The following is a 20,566-nucleotide window of genomic DNA, read 5'->3' as shown; positions in this document are numbered from 1 at the left end:
GAAAAACATTCAGCTTGACAATGCAAGTCGAAATAAAATACTAATAACACTTCAGCTATTTTTAACACACAAATTATAAAATAAACAAAAATATTTAAATTGTTATCTTTCCACCACTGTAAGCACACACAAACCTGAATTTTGTCAGATCTGCCCATTTTATCAAAACCTGCTATTTTTTTTATTCTATTCCTCGAAGTCTATGAACTCTAATCATCTCTCTCGTCTCATTCCAAAAAGCCACTTCTGATTAATTCCATCCCACTGTGAACACTGTCTCCTTAACATTTTGTATGCAGTTTGTTCCATGTTATCTTCTACTCAGAGCCAACTCAGAATGTTAGAAATTGATAATATCTACTCCAACCCTTTAATTTTACAGATTACAAACCAAGAATCAGGAAGGCTCAATGACTGGCCCATCCTTACACTGCTAGTTAGTAGCAAAGCCAAGACTTGTCCACGTTACTTAGTAATTACTCTGATTGTCCACGTGTCTATCAGAGGCCGACGCCCTGCTTTCTTCTGATTCAGCAAAATGTCTCACAGTTACTATGTACTGAGCGCCTGTGTGCCTCAAAGTCTCTCAATTCTCTCAACAGCCCAAGAGAAAGATAAACTTTATTCCATTTTATAGTGAGAAAAGTGAGGTTTTGAAATGCTAAGCAACCCCCCAAGTCATTCCAGTCCATGCTCTTAACCACCACACATCAGAGCAGCTCTGGAAACAGCTGCTGACAGGGAGAGAGGGAGGGACAGAGGGAAAGAGAGAGAGGGAGGGAGAAAGAGAGAGATAAGAAGGGGGGGAGAAAGGAAGGAAGGAAGGAAGAGAGAGAGAAGAAAGAGAGGGAAAAAAGGAGGGATAGAGGAGGACTAAAGAAGGAAAGAAAAAGGGAAGGGAGGGAGGGAGGGAGAAAAGGCAGGTGACACCCAGTCAACTATAGCACTGCAGACGCCAGCAGGCGCTGCACAGAACTCTGCTGGTAGGCAGTCTGATAATATCTAACACAAGGGTCAAGCTATTTTGTTTTGAAAACAGGGAGGCAGAACTCAAACTGTAGTTTTATTTTATGTCATTCATTCACTCAACAAAGATGAGAGGTAGATGCTACCTCTCTGGGAGGTGCTAATACCTTTATTAGGCACTATTTAGGGAGTAGAGGACATAGGAGTGAATGAAACGCATCCCCGTTCTGTGGCATGTACCTTCTAATGGGGGAGAAAAACAACAAAAACAGAATGTGTCAAATGTAGTAAGTCCTATGAAAGATAAATAAAGCAGGTAAAGGAGATGGAGGGATCCAAGGAGGGAAGCTATTTTAGATAGGGTAGTCAGAGAAGACTTCTCAGAAGAGGTGACATTTGAGCGCAGAGGCAAGAGGCAGAGCCATGGCCATATCTGAGGGAAAAGTATCTGAGACAGTAGGGACAGCCAGTGCAAAGGTCCTGAGGAAAGAGCATGCTTGGGGTGTTCTAGGAGCAGACTACAGTATAGTGTCATGGAAAGGGGGGGACAGCCAGGTGCAAATCTCTGCCCTGTTTCTTCCTAGCAGTGTAATTGTGCCTCAATTGTAACAGCTCTGCTCCTTATCAGTAGAGATAATATTCTATATCCCTCATGAGGTTGTTATGAGAATTGCATTAATAACATGTCAACTACTTAATTTCAGCCATGTCATTGGAATTCAGGAAATGATGGCTATGATTATTTTTAACTCACCTCCAATCAACACATTTTATTTTCAATTTGATAATTTTGAGTCCCAGGGATAAATTATGTTGTTGGCTTTCTATATGGTCAATAACTTCCTCCTAAGAATTTTGACTTCGTTGGCTGGGCATCCTGTCCTGACAAGTTGGGCTCCAAAGGTACCATACTGATGTTATCACAAAAACAACTTGAGGCAAGTACTCTATCATCACTGTTATACTAATATAAATTATGTTCTCTATACAACATAATCCCTACCCCCAAGAACCTGATGCTTCTTCAGAGCTGTAATTTACTGCCCCTTCAACTTAAGTCACTGATGTCATAGGACCAGATCCCATTGGCTGACAAAAAGCAAGCAGCCCAAAGAGAAGAGAATTTCAATTACAATCCTCTGTCTTGTCAATGGTTAAAATTTCATTTAAAATATAAGATGGTTATTCAATTTTTTAAGTCCTTTGGCTGATGTCCTTTATGCCTAAAATTAACATTTCTTTTCAAAGAAATTAGAACATCAAAGCAAAACTTAAAAGACATATGGTTTGGCTGTCTCAAGACCATTCCTTACAGCACAGCCCCCAATGAGGCACCCTAGAAGGTACTGTGAGCGGCCGTGGGAATGGGATCATGGTCAAGAGAGGATGCTCGTGCCACAGGGAAATTCTGCCCCTCTGCCCCGTACCCTCTGCCCTGGCTCTTCTCTTTAACGCTATGTTTACTTTTTATCTTTGCAGTGCAGTGGGTTAAAGGGCAAACCACAGGCAGAGAAACCACAGCAAGTCTCTGCCTGTTAGAGGGACAATGGAAGCCTTCCCGAACCATTCGTAAGGCTAGGGAGAGCCCATGGCTGCTGCTTTAAGTCAGACAATTAAAAACATGTCAGTCCAAAGGAAGAGATGTATATTTGGTGCAAAATTTATATTTTCTGTAGCACACTATCTAATTTAACTTGATTGGTCAGTTTATTAGAATACCATAATTACTTGGAACCTTGAGTACGGAGTGAGATCTTGTTGGTTTGCACAGGTTAGTGTGATGCCTGATACATCCAGAGTAACCTAGGCACAGAATAAAAAAAGCATTTGCAAAGCCTCCTTGAGCACTGGGGGAAAAGGTGGGAATATTGAACTTCCCCACTTGGGGAATTTCTGATATTCTTCAAATATTTCAAATAGAGTCAAAAAGTCATTCTGATGGTTATACTCATGTATTATATAGATACCCCTTTTTAATTTTTAGTGTATTAGAGCAACTAGAAGGAATTACCTGAAATGGTTGACTGTAATCCAATAGCCTTGATTCTCGAAGATGATTGTGTAACTAAATAGTTTTCACGGTATGAATGCGGAATTGTGAAAACCTTGTGGCCGACACTCCCTTTATCCAGGGGATGGACAAATAAGATGAAAAATAAGCAAAAAAACAAGAAATAAATAAATAATAGGGGGATGGGAGATAAGGTATATGGAATGTTTGGGGTGTTCTTTTTTTTTTAATTTTTAAAGTTTTTTTATTTTTTTTTAACTTTTTTATTAATTAAAAAAAATTAACAAGCAAAACATTAAGATACCATTCCACTCTACATATACAATCAGTAATTCTTAATATCATCACATAGTTACATATTCATCATTTCTTAGAATATTTGCATCGATTTAGAAAAAGAAATAAAAAGACAACAGAAAAAGAAATAAAACGGTAACAGAGAAAAAAAAAGATTATACATACCATACCCCTTACCCCTTGCTTTCGTTTACCACTAGCATTTCAAACTAAATTTATTTTAACATTTGTTCCCCCTATTATTTATTTTTATTCCATATGTTCTACTGTTCTGTTGATATAGTAGCTAAAAGGAGCATCAGACATAAGGTTTTCACATTCACAGAGTCTCATTGTGAAAGCTATATCATTGTTCAATCATCATCAAGAAACATGGCTACTGGAACACAGCTTTACATTTTCAGGCAGTTCCCTCCAGCCTCTCCACTACATCTTGAACAACAAGGTGATATCTACTTAATGCATAAGAATAACCTCCAGGATAACCTCTCAACTCTGTTTGGAATCTCTCAGCCATTGACACTTAGTCTCATTTCACTCTTCCCCCTTTGGTGGAGAAGGTTCTCTCAATCCCTTGATGTTAATTCTCAGCTCATTCTAGGGTTTTTCTCAGTCCCTTGATGCAGGGTCTCAGCTCATTCCAGAATCTCTGTCCTACGTTGCCAGGAAGGTCCATACCCCTGGGAATCATGTCCCACACGGAGAGGGGGAGGGTGGTGAGACTGCTCGTCATGTTGGCAGGAGAGAGTGGCCACATCTGAGCAACAAAAGAGGCTCTCTTGCGGGTGACTCCTAGGCCTAAATTTTAAGTAGACTTGACCTATCCTTTGTGGGGTGAAGTTTCATATGAACAAACCCCAAAACTGGGGGCTCAGCCTATAGCTTTGGTTGTCCACACTGCTTGTGAGAATATCAACAATTCAACTTGGGGAAGATAAATTTCTCCCTACTCTCACCATTCCCCGAAGGGGGCTCGCAAACACTTTTCCAGTCACTGATCAAATCCCTCTGGGATTCATCGGGGCATCACTCTGGACAAACCAACAAAATCTCATGTCCTACCTGAGATTCCAAGTTCCTATGACATTCAATCAAACTATCTACATGAGTTATATTAGGAAATGCTCTAGTCAAAATATAAATTTTGTAACAAATAAACATTTTTGCTTTAGTCTCACACATAAGGTGACATTTTAAAGTATTAATTATCATCTATTTTCAGCACCCTGCAATAATGACATTCCTTTGTTCTTCCTCATGCAAAAACATTTTTAAAATTTGTACGTTGTACATTTCACTATTATTATACACTCTAGGCATTCCTAGATTATACCATCTCGATCTTTACCATCTATCTTTCTTTCTGATTTCATTTATGTCCCCAGCCCCCCTCCCTCTATCATTCTCACATGCAGCTTCATTCAGTGTTTTAACATAATTACATTACAGTTAGGTAGTATTGTGCTGTCCATTTCTGGTTTTTATATTCAGTCCTGTTGCACAATCTGTATCCCTTCAGCTCCAATTACCCAATATCTCACCGTATTTCTCTCTCCTGAGGGTCTCTGTTACCAAGGAAATATTCCAAGTTTATTCACTAATGTCAGTTCATATCAGTGAGACCATACAGTATTTGTCCTTTTGTTTCTGGCTAATCACACTCAGCATAATGTCCTTAAGGTCCATTCATGTTGTTACATACTTCATAACTTTATTCTGTCTTACAGCTGCATAATATTCCATCTTATGTAAATGTCACAGTTTGTTTAGTCAACTGTCTGTTGATGGACATTTTGGCTGTTTCCATCTCTTGGTAATTGTTAATAATGCTGTTATAAACATTGGTGTGTAAATGTCCATTTGTGTCCTTGGCCTCGTGTCCTTTGAGTAGAGACAGCATATAGATGGGTCCTGTTTTTTAATCCATTCTGCCAGACTGTGTCTTTTGATTGGAGAGTTTAATCCATTAACATTCAGTGTTATTACTGCATGGGTAGTACTTTCTTCTACTATTTTGCCTTCTGGATTTTATATGTCATAACTAATTTTCCTTCTTTTTACCTTTACTCATAGTCTTCCTTTCTACACTCTTCTCCACACCTCTCTCTTCTGTCTTCGCATCTGTCTCTAGTGCTTCCTTTAGTATTTCTTGCAGAGCTGGTCTCTTGGTCACAAATTCTTTCAGTGATTTTTTGTCTGAAAATGTTTTAATTTCTCCCTCATTTTTGAAGGACAGTTTTGCTGGATATAGAATTCTTGGTTGGCAGATTTTCTCTTTTAATAATTTAAATATATTATCCCACTGTCTTCTCGCCTCCATGGTTTCTGCTGAGAGATCTGTGCATAGTCTTATTGGGCTTCCTTTGTATGTGATGGATTGCTTTTCTCTTGCTGCTTTCAAGATCCTCTCTTTCTCTTTGACCTCTGACGTTCTGATTATTAAATGTCTTGGAGTATGTCTATTTGGATTTATTCTCTTTGGGGTATGCTGCACTTCTTGGATCTGTAATTTTAAGTTTTTCATAAGAGTTGGGAGATTTTCAGTGATAATTTCCTCCATTAGTTTTTCTCTTCTTTTCCCTTCTCTTCTCCTTCTGGTGACACCTACAACACGTATGTTCATGCGCTTCATATTGTCTTTCAATTCCCCGAGTCCCTGCTCATATTTTTCCATTTTTTTCCATAATTTCTGTTTCTTGACGGATTTCCAATGTTCCTTCCTCCAGTTCAGAAATCCTATGTTCTGTCTCTCGAAATCTACCATTGTAGGTTTCCATTGTTTTTTTCATCTCTTCTACTGTCTTTCATTCCCATAAGTTCTGTGATTTGTTTTTTCAGACTTTCAGTTTCTTCTTTTTGTTCTTTCCTTGCCTTCTTTATATCCTCCCTCAATTCATTGATTTGGTCTTTGATGAGGTTTTCCATGTCTGTTCTTACATTCTGAATTAATTGTTTCAGCCCCTGTATGTCACTTGAATTGTTGGTTTGTTCCTTTGACTGGGCCATATCTTCAATTTTCCTAGTGTGATTTGTTATTTTTTGCTGGCGTCTAGGCATTTAATTACCTTAATTAGTTTATTCTGGAGATTGCTTTCACTTCTTTTATCTAGGGTTTTCTTGCTGGATGAATTTGTTGTCTATCTGTTCTTTGACATTCTGTTCAGCTTTATCTGGACCTTTAGCTTAAGTTTTGTTTAACAGAGGAGAATTTTTCAGTTCTTGTTTTCCTGTTTCTTGCCCTGCTTGTGTGATGCCTTCCCCACACACACACACACTTAGGAAGGTCTACTTAGATATTATAGACCCCAGCCAGATTTTCCCAGACCAAACTGGCCTCCTATCAGGAGGGAAGAGTCACTTGCGTCGGTTTTCCCTGAGGGTGAGACCCAGCAGGTTGAAAGACTTTCCAGTGAAGTCTCTGGACTCTGTTTTTCTTATCCTGCCCTGTGTGTGGCGCTTGTCTGACTGCAGGTCCCACCAGCATAAGACGATGTGATACCTTTAACTCTGGCAGACTCTCCCTGCTGGGGGCATGGTGGAGACAGAGGAGAGGTTGTAGGCTGGTTTTAATTGCTTCAAATTACCAAGCCCTGGGGTCTGAATTCCTTGATGGAGGGATTCAACCTGAGTTGGGCTTCACCCCTCCCCTGGGGAAGGCACAGGCTCCAGACAAGCCCCCAAAAGAGCTCACTTCTGTCTATGCCTGGGGCAGTTGCAGCCTGAAAAGTCTTGCTGCTGTATCCAGAGGCAGTCAAGCCTTTGTAGATACACAGCCACAAAAACCTCTATTTCCTTCTTTTTTTTCCCCCCTTTTTCTGTCAGTCCTGCCCCCTTCGTGCCGGGGCAAAAATGAGCAACCTCCACTTTGATCAGATTCACCTAAGCTGGGGGCCTATTTTTAGTAGTCAGAATTTGTTAATTAATTCCACAACTGGCGTTTGATTGTGCCCAGTCCCTGCTGCTGGTAAAGTTCTTTCCTTTCCCCTCTGGGAAGTGGCCTGTGGGGGAGGGGTGCCAGCCGCCACAGCTTTGGGAACTCATGGTTCTGGGGGGTGCTCGCAGCCGGTCCAGCTGGTCCAGACTGGGGTACGCTGTGTGTCTGGTCACTGACGTGGCCCCAGGAGCTGTTCTGTACTGTTTCTGGTTATTTAGTAGTTGTTCTGGAGGACGAACTAAAACGTGCGCATTGTTAAGCCACCATCTTGACCCAGAAGAACCTGGGTGTTCTTTTTTATTTTTATTCTTATTCTTTTTTTTTTGGAATAATTAAAATGTTCGAAAATTTATTGTGGTGATATACAACTATATGATGATACTGTGACCCACTGATAGTACGCTCTGGATGATTATATGATATGTGAATATATCTCAATAAAATTGCATTTCAAAATATATGTACATATATAAAATTATTTTTAAAAAAAGAGGTCAGTGTTCTAGTCTGGAAGTCTTGCATGAGGCTTTTTAAAAATCAGATTCTCCTCCTAGATAGACCTGATGGCTTTCCCTTTCTAATGCAGTAAGTGTACACTGGAAAAGTGAATACACTTAACTGGAGCTAAAAGGAGTCCACAAAGTCTTGCTGCTTCTCACTCATTTATTCTTTCAACACTTAGTTATCAAGCGCCTGTTCTGTGCCAGAACTGATGCAGGGATTGATTCAACCGACAATTCAACATATGAACATCCTTGCACTCATGGAACTTACATTCTAGTCAGGGAAACACACCATTAACAAGATATATCATTTATATTAGACAGAGATCAATGCTAAAACAAGAAGAAGAATAAAGCAGAGAAGGGATAGGAAGTATGTGGGTTTGGGGGCTTGTTTCTTTGTTTTGAGTAAAGCCCTAAAGGAAATAAACTCTGTAGCTATTTGGGAGAACAAGCCAAGCAAAGGAAAGAGCGCCTGCAAAGGCCTTTAGACAGAGCCATCTGGCACACTCAAGGAACAGCAGGAAAGGCAGGCTGGAATGGAACGGAGTGAGCCAGAGAGCAGAGGCCATGAGGTCAGAGAGGTAGCGGGCCCAGGAGGCAGGGAATGGTTGTGCAGATCATAGTATGGAACCTGGCTTTTATTCCGAGACAGACAGGAGCACTGGAGGGTTTTAAGAAGAGGAACAACAGAATCTGACTTAGATTTTATCAGGATCATTCTGGCTAATAGAATGCAGAGCAGCAAGGACAGAAGCACTGCCAACCAGCTGTGCGCTCTTGGGCAGGCCACCTAACCTCTCCATATCTGGTTGCTGTCAACTCTAGAGAGACTTGGAGATAATTATTTGAAAGCTCCACTCCAACGCTATGCTCTGGGACTCTGAGTTGATTTCCTGTCTTTTCTACATTTATAATTTACACGACGATAAGCCTGAATAGTTGCTTTAACTGAAGCGGAACTGAGCAGAAGGATTCCATTTGACAACATAATACTATATGCCAGGCCCATGCTACCCACGCAGGATACAAAGATGGTAAGACCCAGTCTCTGGTCTAGGGAAGCCCATAACCTGGCCAAGGGGGATAAAAAAAAGTTCTCTTGAGGAGAACTTTCGCTATAAGAAAAATTAAGGGAGGGAGCAACCACCTGCTAGGAGGAGCCACATGAGGCTTCACCAGAGGAGCTGACAATAGAGCTGGCCTAGAAAAGTAAGCAGGGGATCACCAGAGAGAAAGGAAAGCAGGGCACGCTATAAAGAGAGGTAAGTACAGGAAGAACAGGGCATGAGAGCACAAGGCATGCTTTGGAAACCGTAAGGAGTCTGATATAACAAAGAGAGGTTGGTTGAGGAAGTAGAAGCGGCTGAAAAGATAGGATGTTGCCAGATTGCCAATAAACATTTATTCCATGCTAAGAATACTGAAATAGCAGAGACTTCTAAAATGCAAGAAAAGAAAAATCACAGCTGTGTTTTAGAAGGTACCAACATTAAAAGATGAATAATCTAAGTCAGAGATGCTGAAGCTAGCAAAACCAACTGCAATAATCCAGGTAAGATGATGATTAGGGAATGGAGAAGAAAACATCAACTGACAAGATCTATCTGCTAAAGGTAAAACACCAGTGGAATTGACGGATTCAGTTCTGGGAAGTAAGCAAAAGGAAGTTAAAAATGACCAGGATTCCTGGCTTGCTAACTGGTGCCATTTACCGACATGTGAAATAAAGCAGGTGAAACTAGGGAGCACAGAAATATAGTACACTGGGTTTGGGACTTAAATTTTAATGGAAGACCTGATGAACAACCAGGTGGCACTATCCAATAAGCAGCTGAAAATATGAGTATGAAATATATAGCTGGGAATTACTGGCATAGAGTGACCACTGAAACATGGAAATATGAACAAACAGATGCAGAAAGAGAAGACAAGACAAGGAACATGGAACCTTGGAGAATGCCAACACGTGGGGAACAAGCAAACATTGAAAACTAGACTGAAGCAAGAGAAAGAACATTAGAGGAAAACCAGAAGTAGTTCCAAGGAAGCAAACAAACAATGTGATGAAAAGAGGAGAGCAAAGCAGCAAATACATCAGAGAGGACAACTAAGATGCTAAATGACAACAAGCACAGAATTTTGCACTTTACACCTCTTCTAGAGCCAGGTGTGGTGGGTGTGAGAAGCTGCCTGCAGCGGGTCGAGGAGTAAACCAGAGGTGAGAAAAAGAGCCAAAAACTAAAACACCAACAGCCTAACAAGGCTACTTTGCTATCAAAGATTCTATACCATGAGGAAAGTTTTATTCAACACTCTATGGAGGTGTAAGGTATGAGAAACCGGAACTAAAAGGTGCTGGGGGTTATCTTCTGATAGTGGCAAGGAGATTTCTTAGTTAACACCTGGGTCTCATGAGACTACTAATTCTGAAACTAGCAGTAGGTATTCAGAAAGGTTAGTTGTTGAGGACAATATATTTACCCACGCACTGCCAACCTCCAGTTACAATTCTCGCCTCCATACTCTTCTCATAGTAGCATCCCTGGCTTCTCTCAACAGAATAATGCCAAGGTGCTGGCTAAGCAGCAGGAACTACATTTCAGTTTGGGTTGGTAAAAAGTGTAACAAAAAAATCACAGCACCAGTTATCACTCCCAAGCATCTTGCTATGGGATGCATCCAGACACAAGAAAGCTTCACCAAAAAACACAAGCCAGGACCTAGGACACTGGGACCAAAGCTCACCTTTAGTGTCAGAAACTGCCTAACTACGCTTCTGTTTCCTCTCTAAGAAACAAAGAGGAGCAGATGCAAGAGAAAGCCTTCAATCCTAAAATTCTTAATTTCCAACCACAGAGAGCTTGAGAAAAATCTGAGAGCCAACAGAAAAACTTAATTTTTTTTAAAATGTGTGTCTACAACCCTTTCCCCTTTACTCGCTACAAAAAAGCAAGCCAGCCCCAAATGATCATTTTTCTTGGCTTAATTTCACTATTTTTGTGAGATATATAATTGGAAGCAGACTGCTTTTTCCTGGCTTTAGCATACAGGATCTTCAGGACTACAAGAGCTGCCAGTTACAGAACCTCAACCTTAGCAGGAATTTCTTTTGCAAACCTTCTACCTATATACCTATTTGAAAGAGACATTAATTCCAAAGAAAATATTTAAATCCCTTATTATTAAGCAAAAGGGAATTCTCCCCTTTAGACCACACCCTCCCCTCTTTACCTCCCTCCCTGTTCAAATTAAGTGGAATCCTGCTTGTGTTCATCTATCTCCCATTTAAAACATTACCAAAGGTCAAGGAGTAAAAACCAGAGGCAATGTTTTAAATACTCAGCATGGTGTCTATATGAGATACTTTGTGGAGGCATTTTCAAGAACTTAGTAGAATTAGTTCTACAGGAAATCTCCTCAGTACCCAACACATTGAATAAAATTAGAGTCTAGAATATCTTAGAAAATAGCCACTTTAATTATGCCACAAACTGAAAAAGGTATAAATATGGAAAACTGTGAAATATATCAAATAGGTCATCCTTTCCCTGGTTCCTGTTTTTGGGACCAAAAACAAACAAACAAAAACAGGTGTCTTCACAAACTGAGTTGTTAGCCTCAACATTCTTCTCATGATTCAGAAGGTATATTATGACAACCTCTCTAAAGACACAAAAATAAGAAAACTAAGAGGAATGTCTATTCAGAAAAGCTTTGACAAAAAGATATAGAGCAGCCATAGTAAACACACTCATTTAGAAGATCAGAAACTTCTCCCACTCACACAGGGAAGACCTTATACTGCAATGATGCAAATTGTATGTAATGAGTCAATGGTGCTTTCCCTCAAAGTTGAATTTAATTTTCCAGCTAATTGCACAAAGTCTAATTTAACAAAATAAGACATCTACTCTTTACGGACACTCAGAAGAGCTTCACGTTTGAGCATGCTTTGCTTTAAAGACAAACCAGAAAAGAAATAACTTCTAACACAGTATCACACAAAAGTACTTAGGGCTTTGAGATCGGAATCTGAGTGTTTCACCTCAAATAACCTTCAACATGTTAAAAAAAAAAAAACATTCTGCTCCAACAATTATCATATAATTAATTAATTAAGAAATAAAGTTAGCAAACAGCTACCAATGTGTTATTGCATCCAAGGACCAATTACAAACAGTCCAAATACATAAATCACTAAAAATGCTAACAGAATTGTACTCCCAGAAGAGAATTCTTTCATATGCCAAAGAATGAGGTATTCATCAAGTTTCCATTAGTAAAACAGCACAGTATTAATAAAAAAGAAATCCAAATTCCTGCTAGATCCTCCACCTGCTCCACTGGTATGCTCATCCATCACTGATGGATAGTCATAGGCTCTTAAAACTGCACACCTTCTCCCAGGGCAATTTGATCAATGGGAAAGCTCAAGGACTAGTATTTGCAAGGAGTGTTTTCTAAAGGTCACTTTTTCAGGGAGTAACTACCTCAAATGTGTTTTTTACAATGGTCCATCTGTAATTTTACACACAAAAAAACGAACCTTCAGCATGTACCAATGAACCAGGGAAATGAATTGTGAGATTGAATTAGTATTCCAAAAATAAAAAACAAGTCCTTCTTTCTGCAATCAGCACCCAAACCTAAAGCACTCCTCCTCTCCAGAGTCCAGCATCTAAGAGCTAGGGAGAGTATGTGATTCTGTATTAAGCTTCTTTTCTTTAAGTGAAGATAGAACATTTCAGGCTTAATTCTAAATAATTATTGTGGCAACAGTTAAACAGTTTCTGAAAATGAACTCTGCAGGGCTTTACCTATTGCTGTGAGTCCCCTTCCCAGGCTTTTAAGAAGCTTTCAGCATAAAGGAGTCGCCAGCACAAACATCAAACATAAACCTTTTCTCTCCCTCTAATTAGCTTAAGAAGGGCATCTCTGGATGACCTGAGGGCATCACTCTGGAGCTCTTATTCCTGACCCTCAGGCATAATCCTCATTTGAAATATGCTCTCCTGCCTCCTAAGTATAACGGAAGTTAGCAGCCTATTGAGTCTTGATCTTTGGCCTGGAAAACTGAAGAATAAAAAAATGTACCAGAGGGCGGGCCACGGTGGCTCAGCAGGCAGAGTTCTCACCTGCCATGCCAGAGGCCAGGGTTCGATTCCTGGTGCCTGCCCATGAAAAAAAAAAAAAAAAGTACCAGAGTGGCCAAATGAAAGTGGCCTCACACAGAAATTTATATTAGTATCGCTTTAAACACTACATATTGCACAAATCTTGGTTGATACATAAAACTCATTACTCCCTCTCTAAGGAGACAGTGAGAATATTTGGAAATCTGTGCTCAATCTTAAGCAAGGGCTTTGCAGGCAGAGAAAATAAAGCTCATGTCAGTGAAAAAACAAATGTACTGTTTCAAAAGATATAAAACAAAAAATCTAGAAATGGACAGAGCCCAGGAAATGAACCCAGATCCTTTTTGTAAGGCTCTTCCAAGCTGCCTTGATTTATTTCAGCTTGACTAGGAACCAAAACAGCTTGTGTTTTATGAAATGTTACAAAGAGACAATGCAATCACTTTAAGTGTTACTCTGAAGATGCAGACCCAGAGAAATTACTGCTGTAGATCTTGGTGCAGTAATTTTCTTCCAAAACCACAGACGCCCTCACTGGATTTGTGAAAAGTTAACTGAAGTTTCATTTCATATAGCCTAGATTGACTTTTGTATTCCAAATTGTCCATGTTCTTAGTGGGGCAATACAAGATTGCCTTTAAGTCAAAGATTAAAAAAAAAAAACTAACTCGACTTACGTAAATTTCAAAAAGTGGTTAAAATTTTTAAAATTCAAAAAATGTTAAAGAAGTTTGAAGATAGAAAAATGTTTCCGTAGACAGACTAAAACAGCAATAAAAATCATTTTTTAAATAACTGTTCAAAGTAAATAAAAAATGAAGATCGTCCTCTATTAACTAACGAATCTGACCATTACAATTATTTCTTATCCAACAGCAATGAGAGAACAGGAAAAATACACATTTGCAAAATAAATGATCAAGAATGAGCCTATAACTCAAAATGACCACAGAACGGAATCATCCAGGAAAAAAAATATTAATTTCAACAGCATTAATACTTACCAGTTATCCTCTAAATTCTAACTGCTGTGTCTATTAAACTTCATGCGTAAAGTCAGAGCCTTTTCACAGATGTATGATCCCAAGAAATTGGTCATCGCTTAGGTACTAAAGAAGTCGGCATTGATCACCTTCTCAGTCCTCATATGGACCTGCTGAAGGCCAAGAATCTACCCTCAGAAAAGCAAGAAGCCACCTGACCTTATACAAGATACAAGTAAGTTTTCAAGCAAAAGGGAAAGACTCATTCCTTTGAGTCTTTAAAAAAAAATGGGACAATAGGTGCGTTCATGCAACTCAGTTTTGTCAGTCCATAACATCTTAACATGGCAAAGTCTCAGCCAACCTTAAGGCATCTTGGTCCCCTGCTATCAGATGACCGAGTAACAGTTAATTTGCCAAACTCTAAAACCAGGAACCCTAAACCTATTAAAGAACAGAGGGTTGATACATGTTTGCTGATGAGACCATGGAAGACTACACTGGATCCTAAATAAAATGCTACTCTGGAACATAAGGGCAATACTGACATTTAGAAAGAAGGGACTAAATTTTGAAAGTTATTTTAAAACGGGATCTCTTGACCTTAACTTGACGAATGAAATAAAGTTAAATCAATAGTAACATGACTACACAAGAAACAAGAGAGGAAACTGGCTTACAAAACTGCAAAGGCTGAAAACTATTTAAAAAGTTGGTTTCCTTGTTTTTCCAAATATGTTAACTCTCAAGTATTGTTTATATTTACAGGTATGAAGGAATACAGACACATCCCACCCATACTAGACAAATATGAGACTATTGAACTATTACTACACTAAAATATAAGCCTCTGAAGAATGCATAATAATAGAATTGTTGTTACTTAGGATAACAATCCCTTATTGTGTCGTACTTGAGAGATGTTAATGAAAGATGATAATGGCAGGATTGTGCCTGCACCAACCTCCCTATGAGCAAATTCACTATATCCAGTTTTCTATAAAAGAAAAGGATCACTACAAAATGATTCACAATGGATTTCTCTGTACTGCCAGTTTTCCTAGATAACTTGAAATATTATCCAAACTACAAAAAATTATTTTACATGCATGTGTTAAGGAAAACAAATTAAAGGAAAAAAAGCTATATGTGTATATTTAATATTTATCCAGCCACTATAGAGTTGACATATATCAGACATATAGGCCAGATCCTCAAGGCTATTCTTATTTTAAAGTGTTGAAATTAATCCAGGTCTCCATTGTAAAACTCAGAAAGCAACATGGTTAATTTTGCTAGATAAAGTCACATTTTCCACTTCTAAGATGTATGTTTAATACCCTAAAAACTAGTCATGTGCCTTAAAGGCATTAATAGTGTGTTATGCTCCCCCTATTGGCTAATATTCAAAATAACAATGAATTCCCCAGGGGTTGCCTTTGAAGTGCTGGGGTTCAAAAGCAAGTTGGTGATTTTATATTTAAAAACATGAGCTGAATCAACAGTTGTTAGGCAAAGCTGCCATGTAACAGTCAGATTCCATCAAAACAGGAAAAATTAAAGCTGACAAATGACAAAGACAAATTGAAGGGCAAAAAATATGCTGAAGCCTTGAAACACTAAACAATGCAGAATTAAAGCCAAAGCAGAGAACACCAAGAAACAGCAACATCCTTTAGCTGACACAATGGCATGAAATCAATTTCATTTTAATAGCCCTTAAGGGGGTAAGAATTATTCCCCTGCCTCCTATGCCAGCCTCAAGCTGTTTCCTAAGGAGGAAGCCAAATAACACTGATCAACAATGTCAGGAGAATTAATAAAAGAAATTGAGACTGGAGTCATTAATTAATACAAGTCATAGTTCTAATTATAATTATTTGGAGCCAGTTTCAGAGGAGCTGTCACTTGGCACCCCTCTAAGTATATCACCTAAATGAATCACAGATACCTTATTTGTACTTCACGGAATAACATGTTCAACTCAAAAGGGATGTTGAAGAATGGGAGAGGATGCCTGGACCGACTGCACACAAACCTAACTGCCCTTGCTGCTCGGAGCTGGCTCTGAAGTCAGAACAGAAAGCTCTGTAGGCTCGTGAGCAGATAACCCCGTGTCTTTACCATAGAGTTGTGTGAGGATTAAATGCCCCTCAGGCATTTTAGCAGTGTCTCACACAGACTGGGCTCAATATACGTAGCTATTAATTATGATTACCTAAAAGAAACAGCTGACTTCGCACTGCAGCGGCTGTTTGTAGTCTGAAATACCATTTCAGGAAAATTTAAGTCTTGACACGTGTTTTCGCTACTTGTGTAGACTTTTCCTTCCCTCCTCCTAAGGCTCTCACTATTCTTCGAAGGGAAATGGAGCTCAGAAAACACCTGGTTCCGCATCGGAGGCTGGCACGCCTACCCCCCCTACCCTCATCGCTCTTGTCCCGCCACCGCAGGGTTCGGGAGCGCTCGTGCACCGCTTACTCCTTGCCAAGCGCTGTTCTGGCACTTTATATACATTAAATGATTAAATCCTCACAGCAACGTAATAAGACCGGTACTATTATTATTCCCATTTCACAGCTAAGGAAATGAGGCGATTATCCTCTCCCAGCGTTCTTTTTTGGATACCAAACCCATTAAACTCTCTGCCAAGATCATTCATGATGATACGCCGACTCCCTTAAACTTAGTGATTCTGCAACGCGGAGCAAATACCCTAATAAGAACAAGTCTGCAAGCTCTGCAAGAACAAGTCCCTTCAAGCAACAGCCCAAGATTTCCAAGTTTATCCTAACCAAATGAATACACTAGGAGAACCCAAAAAAGACAAGCGAGAAAACGCAGCTAATTAAGTAAATGAAGGGTGCACACTCCGCAGAGGCTCCAGGCTGCGCGCTGCGCGTATCCCACAGGGCACACGAGGGCGCGGCCAGCGGGCAGCGCAATTTGCATCGGTGCAGAGTCCGGGAGCCGCAGCCTCTCCAACGGCAACTGAGCGCAAACCCACAACAAACCTCTCCCACCGACGCTGTCACGCGCCCAGAGGAAAGCGGCCGGCGCGCCCCGCGGGGGTCAAAAGAAACTGCAGAAAGGAAGAGTGAAGGCGGGAGTGGAGGGGAGGAGAATTCCTCCTCAGCCCAGCACTTCACCCGAGCGTTGCCACCCCGAGCGGCCGCTCCCCACGCACTGCAGGCCACGGGAGGAGCGTAAACAACGCCGGGCAAACGCGGCCCTTGCAAGTCGGGGGTCCCAGTAACCAAGGCTGATCGCGGCGGTGAAACAGGCATAGAGACCCGCGCGCAGCACCGACGGGGACCGCGCAGCTTGCAGAGCCCGGGCGGGTGCCAGACAGGCGGCGCGGGAAGGGATGTCCAGGCATGGGGCTGCAGAGCAGCTGGGGCTGCAGAGCAGCGGGGTCCGAGCGCGCGAGCAGCGGCGGTGCGGGGCCGGCACGTACCTCGGAGTTGGTGTGTCAAGCGGAGATCTACCCGTGGCAAGTTGGAGGAAAGTTTCTCCGCCCAGCACTCAGCGGCGGCGACCTCCGGCAGCTGCTGCACCGCGGCACAACTACGCCATCCGGACCCGCCGCGGGACTTTCACCTCCTGCAGGGAGCCCCCAGGGGTCGCGCAGGGAAAGTGGCCCGGCACGAAAGGCTCGGACTTCCCTTCCTCACTCACTGGGAGGAGGAAAGCGCCGCTCGGCGTCCTCGAAACCCTCGATTACCCCCATCGGGCCGACCCAGCGTACTCTCTCTTCCTCACACACACGCGGGCGGGGACGGGCAAGAAGCCACAGCAATCAGCGCGCGGGGGGAAGGGCGCTCCTACTCCGCGTCCCTACCGGGGGCTCCGGGCAGCTAAGAAACTCCTCCTCCTGCCTCTGCTCTCCTCCCCCTTTTCCTCCCGGGCTGATGGATGAGCCCCGAGCGCTGCTCGAGCCTGCGTTTCCCTTCTGGCTGAGGAGCGAGGGGCCGAAGGAACTTCGGGCGCGGCCCGGCTGCAGCGCGCCCAGGTTCGGGCGGGAAGAGCGCGGGGACTCGATCGCTGGCTGCAGTGTCTCGTTCCCTCAAATCGGTTCCTTCAAACCTTCACGGCTCTCGAGGAGTTAGGTCTTTATTTGGTTCCTCAATCTTAGTATAAAAATTCTAAAACCTCAAGTAATCTGATCACACCCTCTTGGCCGCTCCCTAGCACGACCCCCACACACACACATTCATTCCGTCCTTGTTTGTTTTTTCCAATCCCCAATCCTACTTGTTATCTCAAGATATGCCCTGATGGTCAGCAGGGTCTTGGGTGATCTCAAACAGCTGAGACCGCAATACCTAGCCACTGCTAAATAAATTATTCAAATGTCAGCATTACCTGGTGTTATCCTGAGGTTGGTGCGTTGCATAAGATTGTATCTGCTGTGTAGCTTCTGGCATACGTGAATGTAAGAATTTGCAAATGCAGTAATCAGAACAAAAACACTTTGATAATCCCATTTACTCCCTGCTTTTTTTTCTTTTAAGAAATATACTTTTTTTTTTTTTTTTTTAAAGGAAAGACAGAGAGAAGGAAGGAAGGAAGGAAGGAAGAAAGGGAAACATCTTTTTAAACATTTTCTTGTTTTATTGTATTCTGTTTCTCCGTTTTTGGTACATGGGCTGGGGCCGGGAATCGAACCGAGGTCCTCCGGCACAGCAGGCAAGCACTTTGCCCGCTGAGCCACCGCGGCCCGCCTTAAGAAATATACTTTTAAAGTCCCAGGATACTGCCTTACAGATAAGCAGATGAAATGTCTGTGACCTAGCTGTCCCCCCAATCCAGCCTAGCTGTGTGACCTTGGACAAATGATTCAAACCCTCTAAGCTTCTGTTTTCTTCACTGCAAAATGTCGCGCTCGGCCTAGGAGACTTGTAGGAGCTCTTCCAGATCAAAAGGGCTATGCCTTTGATATGTTGTTCTAGGCCTTTAATATGTTGGAGAGTGGAATGAGAACTCATATTATTATTAATACTATCATATGGGAAGTTATTAGATGTTCCTTGCTTGGAAAGGGTAGGAAATATTCCTCGGCCTCTTTCCCTTGTACCTGTCTATCCATGGAGAATTGACCCAGTTGGAAATCTGATTCGAGGTTCAAAACATCAGAGATCACCTAAATTACTTCAAAAACCTCCTCAATGAACCAGTCATTCCATACCAATATTTAATGGCACATAAGAGTTTGTCAGCTAGGGTTTGAGGTTAAAACCGCCTTATTACCCTGAAGGAACAAGCGGTCTAAATGCAGTCACCCTCAGCTTTTACATAGTCTCTCTAAGTTTAGTGCCTTTAGGTTTCTCCTACACTCAGATCGCATAGTAGTCATGCCTCAGGTTGTCAGGTTTGGGTTTCAAGTGCAGACGTGAACACTTAAATGGGGTGTGAATATTTAATCCCACTTTTAAATATATCAATCATGTTGGAGCTTCCTAAATAAAATGGTTTGGTAAGAAAAACAGACAAACCAAGTCCTAGGTTCCTTGATTGAGTGTGTCTTTAAAGAGAGATGAAGTGACTGTTTTCCCTGGAACCAGATACACAGTAGTAACCATCAACATTCATTTAGTGACTCTGACAGGCAGAATACTAACGTTATACACATGGTGGTACATTTACTTCTCACAACCTCATAAGGAAGGTGTTGTTAAATACAAACTAAGGTTTTATACCTTACCATGATGTATCATCAGGGGAACAACCAGGATGCAACCCCACATCCACCTAACTCAGAGACCACGTCCTCAATCACCAGAACTGTACTCAAAAGTACAAATTGGCGATATAAAATTTTTTTTCAAAAGGACTTAAAATTCAGGACTACTTAATTAGTTTCAGGAAATCTTATAGAAAAACAGTAGAAATTATATCTGTATTTACAAAATTAATGTCTACAGAGGTGTTTTATCTTGAAATCTTTATACTACAAAGTGATATTAGCACAAATCCAGATACCTGAAGCACAGAGCAAGAGTTTTAAAGAAACTTAAAGTTTGAATTCACAAGCAGAGATCTAAAAAAGGGTTCCTTACCTTTTAAGTGGCATTGGTAACTGAATTCTAGTGGGGGAAGGATTCTCTCCTTTCATTGGTTTCTTATAATGTAGGACTACAATAGAATTAGAGGATTTGTTACTCGAAGATACAAGATTCCTTTGGTCCAAGCTGGCATCTTGGTCATTTGTTCTGAAATTTTTTTTAATGAACTATAAGCAGGGGAGTGAAATAAAAAGCTGCACTCTATCTCACTTGCATACAAACTTTTGACAACAAGGAGTCTGAGTGATTTACTGGGGCTTGTGCTTCTCACGAGGAACCACCCGCCCGGCAGGTGTGGACCCACCTGCCGGACCCACAGGTAGTGAAGACTCATCCTTAGTGGTTTGTCTCCAGCTCTGGCTGATTAGCAGGTAACTGAACAAATTTTTAATAACCTGTGTATGTCACTGCTGCAGTGTGCTAGATTTAACCTGCTTCCTTACAAAAGCAAACCCCTCAAATGTCTGAAAATTGGTTGGTTGGTGGCTGTTTTTTTAACAAGTCCTTATATAGCATTTATTACAAGCTCTGCACTTGACAAATTCTAACTAATTTAATCCTTATAGCAGCTCTATTGTCCCTATTTTATGTATATATGTAAGTATGTATGTGTTTCTGTATTTATTTTTTGCATGGGCAGGTACCAGGAAACCAACCCAGGTCTCTTGG

The 20,566-nt window shown here is 41.2% G+C and overlaps 1 protein-coding gene across 3 annotated transcripts in view; it reads right to left on the bottom strand.

Annotated features, from left to right (window-relative positions):
* Positions 1-17,637, bottom strand: part of TGFBR3 (transforming growth factor beta receptor 3) — a 206,118-nt gene extending 188,481 nt beyond the window's left edge. For 2 of the 3 annotated variants that reach the window (XM_077120291.1, XM_077120294.1), the window contains exon 1: positions 17,290-17,637. The gene's annotated coding sequence lies outside the window, so the exon portion shown is untranslated. Of the gene's footprint in view, positions 1-13,853; positions 14,886-17,289 lie in introns of those variants that run through there. The other variant, XM_077120293.1, reaches the window with a different exon arrangement.
* Between the last annotated feature and the right edge of the window lie 2,929 nt (positions 17,638-20,566).

Source organism: Tamandua tetradactyla, chromosome 11 (assembly GCF_023851605.1).
Source record: "Tamandua tetradactyla isolate mTamTet1 chromosome 11, mTamTet1.pri, whole genome shotgun sequence".
NCBI classification, from domain to species: domain Eukaryota; kingdom Metazoa; phylum Chordata; class Mammalia; order Pilosa; family Myrmecophagidae; genus Tamandua; species Tamandua tetradactyla.
The sequence above is the reverse complement of the archived record's forward strand: the minus strand, read 5'-3'. Positions and strand labels throughout refer to the sequence as shown.